General features: G+C 42.6%; 1 protein-coding gene across 4 annotated transcripts in view; it reads left to right on the top strand.

Annotated features, from left to right (window-relative positions):
- The window catches only part of pag1 (phosphoprotein membrane anchor with glycosphingolipid microdomains 1), an 84,387-nt gene that overhangs the window by 47,573 nt on the left and 21,466 nt on the right, over positions 1–15,348 (top strand). For all 4 annotated transcript variants that reach the window (XM_038966499.1, XM_038966500.1, XM_038966497.1 and 1 more), the window contains one exon: positions 14,916–14,965. The gene's annotated coding sequence lies outside the window, so the exon portion shown is untranslated. The remainder of the gene's footprint in view (positions 1–14,915; positions 14,966–15,348) is intronic.

Below are 15,348 nucleotides of genomic sequence, written 5' to 3'. Positions count from 1 at the left end.
TGGTCTGTCTGTGTGGGTGTGACTGTCTGTCTCTGTCTCTTTGGGTGTGACTGTCTGTCTGTCTCTCTTTCTTTGGGTGTGTCTGTCTGTGTATATGTGTCTGTGTGTGGGTGGGTGTGTGTGTGTGTGTATGTCTGTCTGTCTGTGTGTATGTCTGTCTGTCTATTTGGGTGTGTGTGTCTGACTTTGTGGGTGTGTGTGTGTGTCTGTATTTCTGTCTGTGTGGGTGTGTCTGTCTGTGTGTCTGTCTGTCTGTCTGTCTGTCTGTCTGTCTGTCTGTCTGTCTGTCTGTCTGTCTGTGTCTGTCTGTCTGTCTGTCTGTCTGTCTGTCTGTCTGTATGTGGGTGTGTCTGTCTATTTTAAGAATGTGAAATGTCAGAATAATAGAAGAGAGAATTGTTTTTTCCCAGCTTTTATTTCTTTCATCACATTCCCAGTGGGTCAGAAGTTTACATACACTCAATTAGTATTTGGTAGCATTGTTTAACTTGAGTCAAATGTTTTGGGTAGCCTTCCACAAGCTTCCCACAATAAGTTGGGTGAATTTTGGCCCATTCCTCCTGACAGAGATGGTCTAACTGAGTCAGGTTTGTAGGCCTCCTTGCTCACACACGCTTTTTCAGTTCTGCCCACACATTTTCTATGGGATTAAGGTCAGGGCTTTGTGATGGCCACTCCAATACCTTGACTTTGTTGTCCTTAAGCCATTTTGCCACAACTTTTAAACTTTGAAGCTTGGGGTCATTGTCCATTTGGAAGACCCATTTGCGATCAAGCTTTAACTTCCTGACTGATGTCTTGAGATGTTGCTTCAATATCTCCACATAATTTTCCTACCTCATGATGCCATCTATTTTGTGAAGTGCACCAGTCCCTCCTGCAGCAAAGCACCCCCACAACATGATGCTGCCACCCCCGTGCTTCACGGTTGGAATGGTGTTCTTCGGCTTGCAAGCATCCCCCTTTTTCCTCCAAACATAACGATGGTCATTATGGCCAAATAGTTCTATTTTTGTTTCATCAGACCAGAGGACATTTCTCCAAAATGTACGATATTTGTCCACATGTGCAGTTGCAAACCGCAGTTTGGCTTTTTTATGGGGGTTTCGGAGCAGTGGCCTCTTCCTTGCTGAGCGGCCTTTCAGGTTATGTCGATATAGGACTCGTTTTACTGTGAATATAGATACTTTTGTACCTGTTTCCTCCAGCATCTTCACAAGGTCCTTTGCTGTTGTTCTGGGATTGATTTGCACTTTTCGCACTAAAGTACGTTCATCTCTAGGAGACAGAACGCGTCTCCTTCCTATGCGGTATGACGGCTGCGTGGTCCCATGGTGTTTTTACTTGCGTACTATTGTTTGTACAGATGAACGTGGTACCTTAAGGTGTTTGGAAATTGCTCCCAAGGATAAACCAGACTTGTGGATGTGTACAATTTTTTTTCTGAGCTCTTGGCTGATTTATTTAGATTTTCCCATGATGTCAAGCAAAGAGGCACTGAGTTTGAAGGTAGACCTTGAAATATATCCACAGGTGCACCTCCAATTGACTCAAATTATGTCAATTAGCCTATCAGAAGCTTCTAAAGCCATGACATCATTTTCTGGAATTTTCCAAGCTGTTTAAAGGCACAGTCAACTTAGTGTATGTAAACTTCTGACCCACTGGATTTGTTATACAGTGAATTATAAGTGAAATAATCTGTTTGTAAACAATTGTTGGAAAAATTACTTGCATCATGCACGAAGTAGATGTCCTAACCGACTTGCCAAAACTATAGTTTGTTAACAAGAAATGTGTGGATGAAGAAATGACTCCAATCTAAGTGTATGTAAACTTCCGACTACAACTGTATGTGTGTGTGGCTGTGTATGCCTGTCTGTGTGTGTGTGGGTGTGTATGCCTGTCTGTGTGTGTGGGTGTGTATGCCTGTCTGTGTGTGTGTGGGTGTGTATGCCTGTCTGTGTGTGTGTGGGTGTGTATGCCTGTCTGTGTGTGTGTGGGTGTGTATGCCTGTCTGTGTGTGTGTGGGTGTGTATGCCTGTCTGTGTGTGTGGGTGTGTATGCCTGTCTGTGTGTGTGGGTGTGTATGCCTGTCTGTGTGTGTGGGTGTGTATGCCTGTCTGTGTGTGTGGGTGTGTATGCCTGTCTGTGTGTGTGTGTGTGGGTGTGTATGCCTGTCTGTGTGTGTGTGTGTGTGTGGGTGTGTATTCCTGTGTGTGTGTGTGTGTGTGTGGGTGTGTATGCCTGTGTGTGTGTGGGTGTGTGTGTGTGGGTGTGTATGCCTGTCTGTGTGTGTGTGTGTGTGGGTGTGTATGCCTGTGTGTGTGTGGGTGTGTATGCCTGTCTGTGTGTGTGTGTGTGTGTGTGTGGGTGTGTATGCCTGTCTGTGTGTGTGTGTGTGTGTGTGGGTGTGTATGCCTGTCTGTGTGTGTGGGTGTGTATGCCTGTCTGTGTGTGTGTGTGGGTGTGTATGCCTGTCTGTGTGTGTGTGTGGGTGTGTATGCCTGTCTGTGTGGGTGTGTATGTCTGTGTGGGTGTGTATGTGTATGTAGCTTATTGCTTTGTGGGTATTGTCCGCCAGGCTGGTGTCAGAGCTAGGTGATGTATGGTGGGGTGCTGATGGGGGAACGTTGTTTGATGTATGTGTCTGTTATGAAGATGTTGGGTTTGCACAACAAGTGTGCGTGAGTGTGTGCATGTGTGTGAGAGAGAGGGAGATAAACTCTGTAGATATGTGTTACATCTCATTTTGGCTGGCATAATGAATCAACCCAATGGCCTTGTGTACCTGAGATGCGAGACGGACGGACAGGGAGACAGACGGGCGGATAGAGAGAGAGTGACAGGAAGAGAGAAAGACGAGGCCCGTGTCTGTGTTAATGTTTTTATCTTCCCTGCTATGCAGCACATCACAATCTCTCCTGTTGAATAAAGACCTGCCCTGCTCTATCAGTGGTAATCTGCACCTCAGTTCCAAAAATGAAGCAGCAAGACTTGTGCAGCAACAGCCTGTGACTCCAAGACAACTCTGTGCTTTTTAGTGCTGAGTGCTGTCGACTCACATTAGGGAGAATTTGTGGTTTTCTTAAATAAAAGAACATTCCCTTGATCTCTTGGATCCTCCAATAATATTTTACCCTTTGTCTGTGGTGTTTCTTGGATTCCTTTGTGGGACAGCAGGCCTCTTGTTTTTCTATCTGTTCTGAGAAGCTGAAGTGATATCAACAGGCATGTGCCTTCACTCTTAACTGACTGATCATGTCACCCCCCAGCCTCAGCACGCAGGTCAGCAGCTGTCTGAATGTTTGGTGAGAAAGTCATTTAGGATGTGTGACAGTCACTGCGACTGTGACAATGTGGAGTCTCTCGTGTTATTCATTTAGACTACGCTTTGTGATTTTAATGGCCGACTCGGCTGACTGCGATGTAGATACAAAGCTGCACTACAACATATTTAGTTTGAGCTCATATTCAATTTCAACAAATGATTGTTAGACCTTGAGCAGTTGGTACTTTTCAGTATTCAAAAAGGGATTATGAGAATATTAATTTTAGGATTAGTGTAATTTTGTGGTCTGATGTTTAAATCTCTCACGCTCTCCAAATAGAGACGATTATAATGATGAATATGCTTCCTCCTTTTTGGTGTTGACCAGATGGAGGAACTGAGAAAGAGGAGGTGAGAAAAGGAGAGCGAGAGAGAAATTGAGCGTTAGTGCGTCTAGAGCAAAACACGGATAAAAATAAAGAAGTTTCTCTAGACTACAGACTTTAGTCTGTTAATGGTTGACAGACAGTATTGTTTGTCTGCTAGCTGAACCAAGAACACACAGTAGAGCAGAGCAGCATGCCCTGAATGCAGACACTACTGAGAGAGAGAAAAGGAGGGGACAGCACTCCTTTAGTAACCTGCCAGCCGTACAAACCCCCATTTTATACCCCAGAAGTGCAGCTTCAACCTTTAACTCTAGTGGAATGCTGTGTGTGAGAGCTAGAGTTACGTTAGGTTTGTTTTACTTTCACAGTTCCTTAACTGTCTTCATAGAGAGAGGCAGGCAGTGTGGTGTTATCCCTCTGTTTTCCACTTCATGTGGTCGGATGGGACATTTCTTGGCTGAAAGAATCTTCTGTGTGGGGAAAAAATATTTTTTGTGGGGCTCCCGAGGGGCGCAGTGGTCTAAGGCACTGCATCTCAGTGCCTGAGGCGTCACTACAGACACCCTGGTTCGATTCCAGGCTTTATCACAACCGGCCGTGATTGGGAGTAATATAAGGTGGCGCACAATTGGCCCAGCGTCGTCCAGGTTTGGCCGGTGTAGGCCACCATTGTAAATAAGAATTCGTTCTTAACTGACTTGCCTAGTTAAATAAAGGGGGGGGGGGGTTTCCTGTCCTCAAGAGACCTACAGCCCTGACCTCAAGAGACCTACAGCCCTGACCTCAGGAGACCTACAGCCCTGACCTCAAGAGACCTACAGCCCTGACCTCAAGAGACCTACAGCCCTGTCCTCAAGAGACCTACAGCCCTGTCCTCAAGAGACCTACAGCCCTGACCTCAAGAGACCTACAGCCCTGACCTCAAGAGACCTACAGCCCTGACCTCAAGAGACCTACAGCCCTGACCTCAAGAGACCTACAGCCCTGACCTCAAGAGACCTACAGCCCTGACCTCAAGAGACCTACAGCGATATATAGAAGGTTTGAGGGTTTCTGTTGAAAAATCAGTCTTATTTTAGAGAAGCATCTCTGTTAAACAAATAGGCACCGGCTGTACTTTCCACTGCCTGTTACTGCAGAAAAACATTCAGCAAGTTTCCATTTCATTTCCTTAATTCCTTGTTTTAAAGTAAACTTGATAGGCATCTTTAAAGAGAGAAAGGAACTCAGAGGGAGAACCTGGATGGATATGAAGACAAAGAGAAAAAGAAAAGGGACTCAAAGATGAGAAAGAGAGAGGCAACTCAAGAGATATATAACGGATTCAAGCAGCACTGAATCACCCTCTTGTAGATGAGAAATGAGAGGAAACCAAAAATACAGAGAAGCCCTCTAAATTATGCAGTCTGTCCGTCCGGCTGCTTCCCATTTAGGGGAAAAACAAGACGGATCAATTTTCCTCCATGTCAGACCATTAACATCAACCCGTGGGACCATCACTGTTTCCATGGCTATACGGCCCGCCATATTCTGTTGATTAACACTGACTGTTTTAATTGGAAGGTATCCCTCTCGCCACGTCCCCGCGAGACAACCACTGATTGGTTTAGATTAGACGCTACTGGAAGGTCTGGCGGGCATCGGGCACTGCTCATGGAACTGACAGTCGGCGCGTGCGTGTCCTCTTGGATTTCCCCGACTGCTTGCACCATGTTCAAAACTAGATTAGTCCCAGTTGGTTAGCTGAGGCGTTAGCGAACTAGCTGATGGTATTGTCTGTGGTATGATATTATCTGTGGTATTAGCTAGCTAGCTGATGGTATTGTCTGTGGTATGATATTATCTGTGGTATTAGCTAGCTAGCTGATGGTATTGTCTGTAGTATGATATTATCTGTGGTATTAGCTAGCTAGCTGATGGTATTGTCTGTGGTATGATATTATCTGTGGTATTAGCTAGCTAGCTGATGGTATTGTCTGTGGTATGATATTATCTGTGGTATTAGCTAGCTAGCTGATGGTATTGTCTGTGGTATGGTATTATCTGTGGTATTAGCTAGCTAGCTGATGGTATTGTCTGTGGTATGGTATTATCTGTGGTATTAGCTAGCTAGCTGATGGTATTGTCTGTGGTATGATATTATCTGTGGTATTAGCTAGCTAGCTGATGGTATTGTCTGTAGTATGATATTATCTGTGGTATTAGCTAGCTAGCTGATGGTATTGTCTGTGGTATGATATTATCTGTGGTATTAGCTAGCTAGCTGATGGTATTGTCTGTGGTATGATATTATCTGTGGTATTAGCTAGCTAGCTGATGGTATTGTCTGTGGTATGGTATTATCTGTGGTATTAGCTAGCTAGCTGATGGTATTGTCTGTGGTATGGTATTATCTGTGGTATTAGCTAGCTAGCTGATGGTATTGTCTGTGGTATGGTATTAGCTGTGGTGTTAGCTAGCTAGCTGATGGTATTGTCTTAGACAGGGCAGGGCCACGAAGGGACAGCATCCTGAAAGGCTGTAACATACTGTATGAATGACCCACAGACGGGCCTTAGGGATGGTTGTGTCACTGTGTCAGAAGTTCTGTCTCCTGTCTGTTAGTTTCTTTTATCGCTTTGGTTATATATATATATATATATATATATATATATATATATATATATATATATATATATATATATATATATATATATATATACACTACCATTCAAAAGTTTGGGAACACTTAGATATGTTTTTTTTTGTTTTTTTTAGCTACTTTTTTGGAATATCTACATAGGCATACAGAGGCCCATTATCAGCAACCATCACTCCTGTGTTCCAATGGCACGTTGTGTTAGCTAATCCAAGTTTATCATTTTAAAAGGCTAATTGATGATTAGAAAACCCTTTTGCAATTGTGTTAGCACAGCTGAAAACTGTTGTTCTGATTAAAGAAGCAATAAAACGGGCCTTCTTTAGACTAGTTGAGTATCTGGAGCATACTTCCAAAGTCGTGGCAAAATGGCTTAAGTGCAACAAATTCAAGGCATTGGAGTGGCCATCACAAAGACCTGACCTCAATCCTATAAAAAATGTGTGGGCAGAACTGAAAAAGTGTGCGCGAGCAAGGACGCCTACAAACCTGACTCAGTTAGACCAGCTCTGTCAGGAGGAATGGGCCAAAATTCCCCCAACTTATTGTGTGAGGCTTGTGGAAGACTACCCGAAACGTTTGACCCAAGTTAAACAATTTAAAGGCAATGCTACCAAATACTAATTGTGTATGTAAACTTCTGACCCACTGGGAATGTGATGAAAGAAATAAAAGATTAAATAAATAATTCTCTCTACTATTATTCTGACATTTCACATTATTAAAATAAAGTGGTGATCCTAACTGACCTAAAACAGGGAATTTTTACTCGGATTAAATGTCAGGAATTGTGAAAAACTGAGTTTTAAATGTATTTGGCTAAGGTGTATGTAAACTTCCGACTTCAACTTGTGTGTGTGTATATATATATATATATATATATGTATATGTGTGTGTGTGTGTGTCTATATGTGTGTGTACACACACACACACACAGTACCAGTCAAAAGTTTGGACATACCTACTCATTCAAGGGTTTTTCTTTATTTTTACTATTTTCTACATTGTAGAATACTAGTGAAGACATCAAAACTATGAAGTAACAACACATGGAATCATGTAGTAACCAAAAAAGTGTGAAACAAATCAAAATTTATATTTCAGATTATTCAAAGTAGCCACCCTTTGCTGGATGACAGCTTTCCACACTTGGCATTCTCTCAACCAGCTTCACGAGGTAGTCACCTGGAATGCATTTTAATTAACAGGTGTGCCTTGTTAAAGGTTAATTTGTGGAATTTATTTTTTGAGCCAATCAGTTGTGTTGTGACAAGGTAGGGATGGTATACAGAAGATAGCCCTATTTGGTAAAATACCATATTATGGCAAGAACAGCTTAAATAAGCAAAGAGAAACGACAGTCCATCATTACTTTAAGACATGAAGGTCAGTCAATCCAGAAAATTTCAAGAACTTTGAAAGTTTCTTCAAGTGCAGTCGCAAAAACCATCAAGCGCTATGATTAAACTGGCTCTCATGAGGACCGCCACAGGAAAGGAAGACCCAGAGTTACCTCTCCTGCAGAGGATAAGTTCATTAGAGTTAACTGCACCTCAGATTGCAGCCCAAATAAATGCTTCACAGAGTTCAAGTAAGAGACACATCTCAACATCAACTGTTCAGAGGAGACTGCATGAAGGCTCTCCAGAGGGTAGTGAGGTCTGCACAACGCATCACCAGGGGCAAACTACCTGCCCTCCAGGACACCTACACCACCCGATGTCACAGGAAGGCCATAAAGATCATCAAGGACAACAACCACCCAAGCCACTGCCTGTTCACCCCGCTATCATCCAGAAGGCGAGGTCAGTACAGGTGCATCAAAGCAGGGACCGAGAGACTGAAAAACAGCTTCTATCTCAAGGCCATCAGACTGTTAAACAGCCACCACTAACATTTAGTGGCCGCTGCCAACATACTGACTCAACTCCAGCCACTTTAATAATGGGAATTGATGGAAATTATGTAAAAATGTACCACTAGCCACTTTAAACAATGCCACTTAATATAATGTTTACATACCCTACATTACTCATCTCATATGTATATGTATATACTGTACTCTATATCATCTACTGCATCTTGCCATCTTTATGTAATACATGTATCACTAGCCACTTTAAACTATGCCACTTTATGTTTACATACCCTACATTACTCATCTCATATGTATATACTGTACTCTATACCATCTACTGCATCTTGCCTATGCCGTTCTGTACCATCACTCATTCATATATCTTTATGTACATATTCTTTATCCCTTTACACTTGTGTGTATAAGGTAGTAGTTGTGGAATTGTTAGGTTAGATTACTTGTTGGTTATTACTGCATTGTCGGAACTAGAAGCACAAGCATTTCGCTACACTCGCATTAACATCTGCTAACCATGTGTATGTGACAAATAAAATTTGATTTGATTTGAATCAGGCCTTCATGGTCGAATTTCTGCAAAGAAACCAATACTAAAGGACAGCAATAAGAAGAAGACACTTGCTTGGGCCAAAAAACACGAGCAATGGACATTAGACCGGTGGAAATCTGTCCTTTGGTCTGATGAGTCCAAATTTGAGATTTTTGGTTCCAACCGCCGTGTCTTTGTGAGACGCAGAGTAGGTGAACAGATGATCTCCGCATGTGTGGTTCCCACCATGAAGCATGGAGGAGGAGGTGTGATGGTGTGGGGATGCTATGCTGGTGACGCTGTCAGTGATTGGTTTGCGCTTAGTGGGACTTACATTTGTTTTTCAAAAGGACAGTGACCTTAAACACACCTCCAGGCTGTATAAGGGCTATTTGACCAGGGAGAGTGATGGAGTAGTGCATCAGATGACCTGGCCTCCACAATCACCCGATCTCAACCCAATCGAGATGGTTTGTGATGAGTTGGACCGCAGAGTGAAGGAAAAGCAGCCAACAAGTGCTCAGCATATGTGGGAACTCCTTCAAGACTGTTGGAAAAAGCATTCCAGGTGAAGCTGGTTGAGACAATGCCAAGAGTGTGCAAAGCTGTCATCAAGACAAAGGGTGGCTACTTTGAAGAATGTATAAATATTTTGATTTGTTTAACACTCTTTTGGTTACTACATGATTCCATATGTGTTTTTTCATAGCTTTTATGTCTACACTATTTTTCAACAATGTAGAAAATAGTAAAAATAAAGAAAAACCCTTGAATGAGGGGAGGCCCGAGGTGCGAGGGCACATGCTGAATAGCGTGGCATTGATTATCATTAGGCCTGTCAGACTGAGAAACACAAGCAGACACACAATACACACACAGAGACAGCAACATATGCTGTATGGCGTGAAATCCCGATGAGAGGCGGAGAAGGACCTGTTAGAGCTGGTTTTTGTTGGGCATGTCTTTCTACTCTTACTCTGTCAGGTTGAAAAACGTCACAGAGGAATTTGTGTCTGATACAGGAATGTGAGAAGCCCTTGTATTGTATTAAACATTCCCTCACACGAGTGCAATGGAAGTTTTAATGTCACGAAAATGCGGCATAGGATTTCTTCAAAATGAAACAAATTTGCATAACTTTGAATACATTTGTCATTTTTTTTCTTTTCTTTTACAATTTATTTATTTTGATTATATGAAAGTGCACTTTAGAGCACACTCTCACTTCCACCTAATCTTTGTCTGCAAAAGCACATGATAAAATAACAAGCCCCCCCCCCCCCCCCCCCCCCAACCCAAAATTCCTCATTGTATTATTATTCCAGAGTGAGTTTTTTCCCCCATTCTCTTATCAAATTATTTATTCTGGAAATGCCTCTGGCTCACACATGAGAATCCTCCCTGGGAAGAGTTCTCAAGATCCAGCTATGCGCGCGTGCATGTGTAAGGCCACTCACGTAGAAGGTGGTGTTCCACGGGCGTGCCAGTGTGCACTCGTCTCTCTCCCAGACCATCAGCCTGCCGCTAGCAAGCCACACACTGCTCACAGAGGTAGCATTATTTTCTTGTGCGGAGGGATACTGTACGGTGCAGATGGAGGCTGTGATTTTGCAGGGGTCCCGGAGTCTGCAAGCCCATGGTGCTGCGCTGGGCAGTGGGTCGCAGCTGCAATGGGAGCCGGTGTGTGTGTGTGTGGTTGCTGGGCCGAAAGTAGGAGGCCTCTCCGCTGCAGTCCAAACACATTCCTACTTTAAATGGCTTTTCCATTTTGTTATTTTAAATGGCAGGGAATAGTATGTGCTCTCGTTTCTTTCTCTCTCTTCCAAGTTTTTCTCCTATTAAGACTGGAGTGTGGAGTGCTTTCTTGTTTCAGGCAGGAGAGGAGAGCACTCTCTCTGTGGCTTGGGGCTTATTGCTGCTGGGTTCATTTAGTCTCACTCAAAGGTCAGGAAGGTGGTTTTTCAAAGTCTAAAAGATATAAAATAATGTAGCTGTCTTTGGTGTGTATTGTGTTTTTAAAGGGAGAAAGCTGTTCTGGACAGACTGGGAAGAAGATGAGATGGAAGAGTTATTCTGCTTTTCTTCTGAGTTAGCTTCACATAGATATCCTCATTTGATTTGTTTTCCCAAAAATATATTACATTATTTAAGTTGTTGGTGTTATAGGCTTGTAAAGAACAAAATGCATTATGGACTAGGGAAGGGGATGAGAGTTACTATTCTTGGACTAGGAAGGGGATGAGAGTTACTATTCTTGGACTAGGGAAGGGGATGAGAGTTACTATTCTTGGACTAGGGAAGGGGATGAGAGTTACTATTCTTGGACTAGGGAAGGGGATGAGAGTTACTATTCTTGGGCTAGGGAAGGGGATGAGAGTTATTATTCTTGGACTAGGGAAGGGGATGAGAGTTACTATTCTTGGACTAGGGAAGGGGATGAGAGTTACTATTCTTGGACTAGGGAAGGGGATGAGAGTTATTATTCTTGGACTAGGGAAGGGGATGAGAGTTATTATTCTTGGACTAGGGAAGGGGATGAGAGTTACTATTCTTGGACTAGGGAAGGGGATGAGAGTTATTATTCTTGGACTAGGGAAGGGGATGAGAGTTATTATTCTTGGACTAGGGAAGGGGATGAGAGTTATTATTCTTGGACTAGGGAAGGGGATGAGCGTTACTATTCTTGGACTAGGGAAGGGGATGAGAGTTACTATTCTTGGACTAGGGAAGGGGATGAGAGTTATTATTCTTGGACTAGGGAAGGGGATGAGAGTTATTATTCTTGGACTAGGGAAGGGGATGAGAGTTACTATTCTTGGACTAGGGAAGGGGATGAGAGTTACTATTCTTGGTCAGATGGAGCTCGAACCTCGTCATCAGCATTCTTCCACTTGTGTCCCTTCACTCAGTGCTGTTCAGGAAAACATGATTAACCTTTCTAGGACACACGTTCCGCTAGCGGAACCCCTGACAACATTCCGCTGAAAAGGCAGCGCGGGAAATTCAAATATATATTTTTTTAAATATGTAACTTTCACACATTAACAAGTCCAATACAGCAAATGAAAGATAAACATCTTGTTAATCTACCCATCGTGTCCGATTTAAAAAATGTTTTACAGCGAAAACACAACATATGATTATGTTAGATCACCGCCAAGTCCAAAAAACACAGCCAAAGATAGGAGTCACAAAAAGCAGAAATAGAGATTAAATTAATCACTAACCTTTGATGATCTTCATCAGATGACACTCATAGGACATCATGTTACACAATACATGTATGTTTTGTTCGATAATGTGCATATTTATATCAAAAAATCTCAGTTTACATTGGCGCCATGTTCAGAAATGCCTCCAAAATATCCGGAGAAATTGCAGAGAGCCACATCAAATAACAGAAATACTCATCATAAACTTTGATGAAAGATACATGTTTTACATAGAATTAAAGATACACTTGTTCTTAATGCAACCGCTGTGCCAGATTTCAAAAAAACTTTACGGAAAAAGCACACCATGCAATAATCTGAGACGGCGCTCAGATATAAACATTTCTCCGCCATGTTGGAGTCAACAGAAATACGAAATTACATCATAAATATTCCCTTACCTTTGATTATGTTCATCAGAATGCACTCCCAGGAATCTTAGTTCCACAATAAATTGTTGTTTTGTTCGATAATGTCCATTATTTATGTCCAAGTAGCTACTTTTGTTGGCATGTTTAGTACACATATCCAAACGCTCGCGCAGATCCAGGCGAACGTCGGACGAAAACTTCAAAAAGTTATATTACAGGTCGAATAAACTTGTCAAACTAAGTAGAGAATCAATCTTTAGGATGTTGTTATCATAAATATTCAATAACGTTCCAAACGGAGAATTCCTTTGTGTCTATATGAGTAATGGAACGCAAGGCGATATCATGTGGAACCAGGACCTGGCACTCTGCCAGACCACTGACTCAAACAGCTCCCATCTGGCCCCACATCACAGTAGAAGCTTCATTCAACATTCTACAGACTGTTGACATCTAGTGGAAGGCATAGGAAGTGCAAACAGATCCATATCCCACTGGGATTTCAATAGGCGATGAGTTGAAAATCGACCAGCCTCAGAATTCTCACTTCCTGTTTGGATTTTTTCTCAGGTTTTTGCCTGCCATATGAGTTCTGTTATACTCACAGACATAATTCAAACAGTTGTAGAAACTTCAGAGTGTTTTATATCCAATAGTAATAATATGCATATATTAGCATCTGGGACAGAGTAGGAGGCAGTTCACTCTGGGCATGCTATTCATCCAAAGTGAAAATGCTGCCCCCTATCCCTAAAAAGTTAAAACATTTCTAATTGTTGCCCGCAAACCATAAATAATCATGAAGGGGTGGAGGAGAATATAGAGTTGCCATGGTGACATGATGGTATTCAGCCTGTAATTATCTGCTGTGTGTGTCTCTCCCACAAGCCTACAGAGAGAGAGGCACACACTAGAGATACCCGAATCTCGATCTGGGACCGTAGCGGATCCACATCCAGAATTCTAAATAATGTCACGGGTATGGGTCAATCTGATATGATTGTCTCGGGTATTTGTAATTTTAAGAATCTTGGGTATTTGTCATTTTAACGGTCTTGTTCAGAAAGGCATGTACAGATCTGAACACGACTGTTGCAGTATAGAGATAGAGAGAAATTGTATAATTTATGCTGCTGCTCTTGCTTTTCATGAGCGTTGCGCGTGTAGCTTTTTGTTGGCCAATTATAAATCATCACCGTGGCAATAGGCTACAGTCATCTCCTTGTGTGGCAAAAGTTAGGAGATATCTAATCAATGGAAGATGGAATTAAAATGACAGAATTAAAAGTTAAAGGAGAAAGATAGGCAGGCTGCTACTTAGTATTCTGAATGAAGTTATGTGTAACTGTAGGATGAGAAAGCGCATGCACTGCACCCTCATTTATCCTAGCTAGCTAACGTTAGCTAGCTTAACAAACTTCTACCGGTTTCATGCAGTCCAAGACAGATACTACTAATCATGATAAATAACCTAGCTATGGCAGCTTTTAGTTTACTATAGAAGCGAGTCGACTTGGTTGGTTGCTGTCTCCCTCACTCCTCCCTGCTCACTCACAGTATGGCCCCTCCCCCACCTGCTAGAGGCACCTCTCCCTCTCGCGCTTTATCAGTTCTGGTTATTAAAGTAGCTTTGAAAATGTATTTCCTGCTGCTTCCCTCACTTGGATCGAATCGGGTCTGGATCCGACCAGGTCTATACGGAACGGGATTGGTTGTCCTTGGGTCCGTTCGGAATGGGTCTCTACATTATTCTTTTTTATTTATGCATATCGGGTCTGGGTGGGAAAGCCCCAGGTTCATTTCCGAAGACCAATAACACACACTGACTGATCTACAGATCACCCTGCATCATAAATAACGACTCAATATTATTTGTAGATCAGTCAGTCAGTCCCAATTTACCCATGATACATCACGGTTTTGATGTTCTTGAAGAAGCCCATTGACTGGCAGTTACTCAGAGATTGCTTCTCAAAGGGCACTCTTCTCTATGGGGCCAATAGGTCTCTGGTCAAAAGTAGTCCACTATGCAGGGAATAAGTTGCCATTTGGGACGTACCTAGAAAGTACAATCAATGAGTTGCTTGCTGTTCTTAAACAACTCTGCATTATTTTGTTCACCAAGGAAATGAACTTGAGAAGGCATGGCATAACTTACTGGATACCCCTATGACCCATAAACCAGCTTTCTGGACAAACCAGAAAATCAAGAGCCCAAGTATCCTATCTGAATTTTTATCAAAGCCCATTCTTGATGTTTGTCATTCTTGTGTTTTCAGAGGTTGTGGGGTGAGTCATTTAGTGTGGAGACTTGAGGTAGGCCTCAGTTGCCACAGTGAGCTTTTACAGATAGAACAGTTACAGCCCACTGTTATGTGTTGTCCCTCTCCAGTAGGTGTCCTCTCCTCTGTCTGTTGAGAATCAGAAACAGACCGATCACATCCCAGATATACATAGAATGCAGTGGGATGATGTCACACAGTCATTATCATCTCAGTTACTGTATACATTTCTGTGTGCCATCCATGCATGATATTATACCCCACCCTGCTGTACGTTCTGCAGTGCTCTACTCTACACCACCACACTACTTCCCATAGCTAGTAACTCCCCTCTCTCCTCTCTGCAGGCAAGGACGAGCTAGTGAATAACCACAGCCTGTGTAACCAAGGTGTCAAGGTAAGGTTCTGTTTACATTCTGCTTGCACTGTAACTCACAGGAGTGATAAAAGTATATATTTCTCACTCTGGCACTGAAAGTGAAATAGAGTACAGTGGAGTGTTTAAAGACTAGTTTATTTATAGTATGTATGTTTACATACATAGCCCCTTGGTGTCACTTCTCAGCACTGGTCTTTAGTCCTCACAACTGAGTGCTGATCATTCTAACAATAATCATTTGGTGTTTTGTTTTTTTGTCCTATGATGTCTTGTTGACACTGAAGCAGGGGTTGGTTTTCACTCTGCTACTGGCTAGAGTTTCACACCACACACTCTGTGTGTGCGTGTTGTTTCTGCTACACAATACTGGCCTGACGTTAGCTCCCATGCTCCACAACTGC

The sequence above is a fragment of the Salvelinus namaycush genome, chromosome 27, assembly GCF_016432855.1.
Source record: "Salvelinus namaycush isolate Seneca chromosome 27, SaNama_1.0, whole genome shotgun sequence".
NCBI lineage: Eukaryota > Metazoa > Chordata > Actinopteri > Salmoniformes > Salmonidae > Salvelinus > Salvelinus namaycush.
The sequence above is the reverse complement of the archived record's forward strand: the minus strand, read 5'-3'. Positions and strand labels throughout refer to the sequence as shown.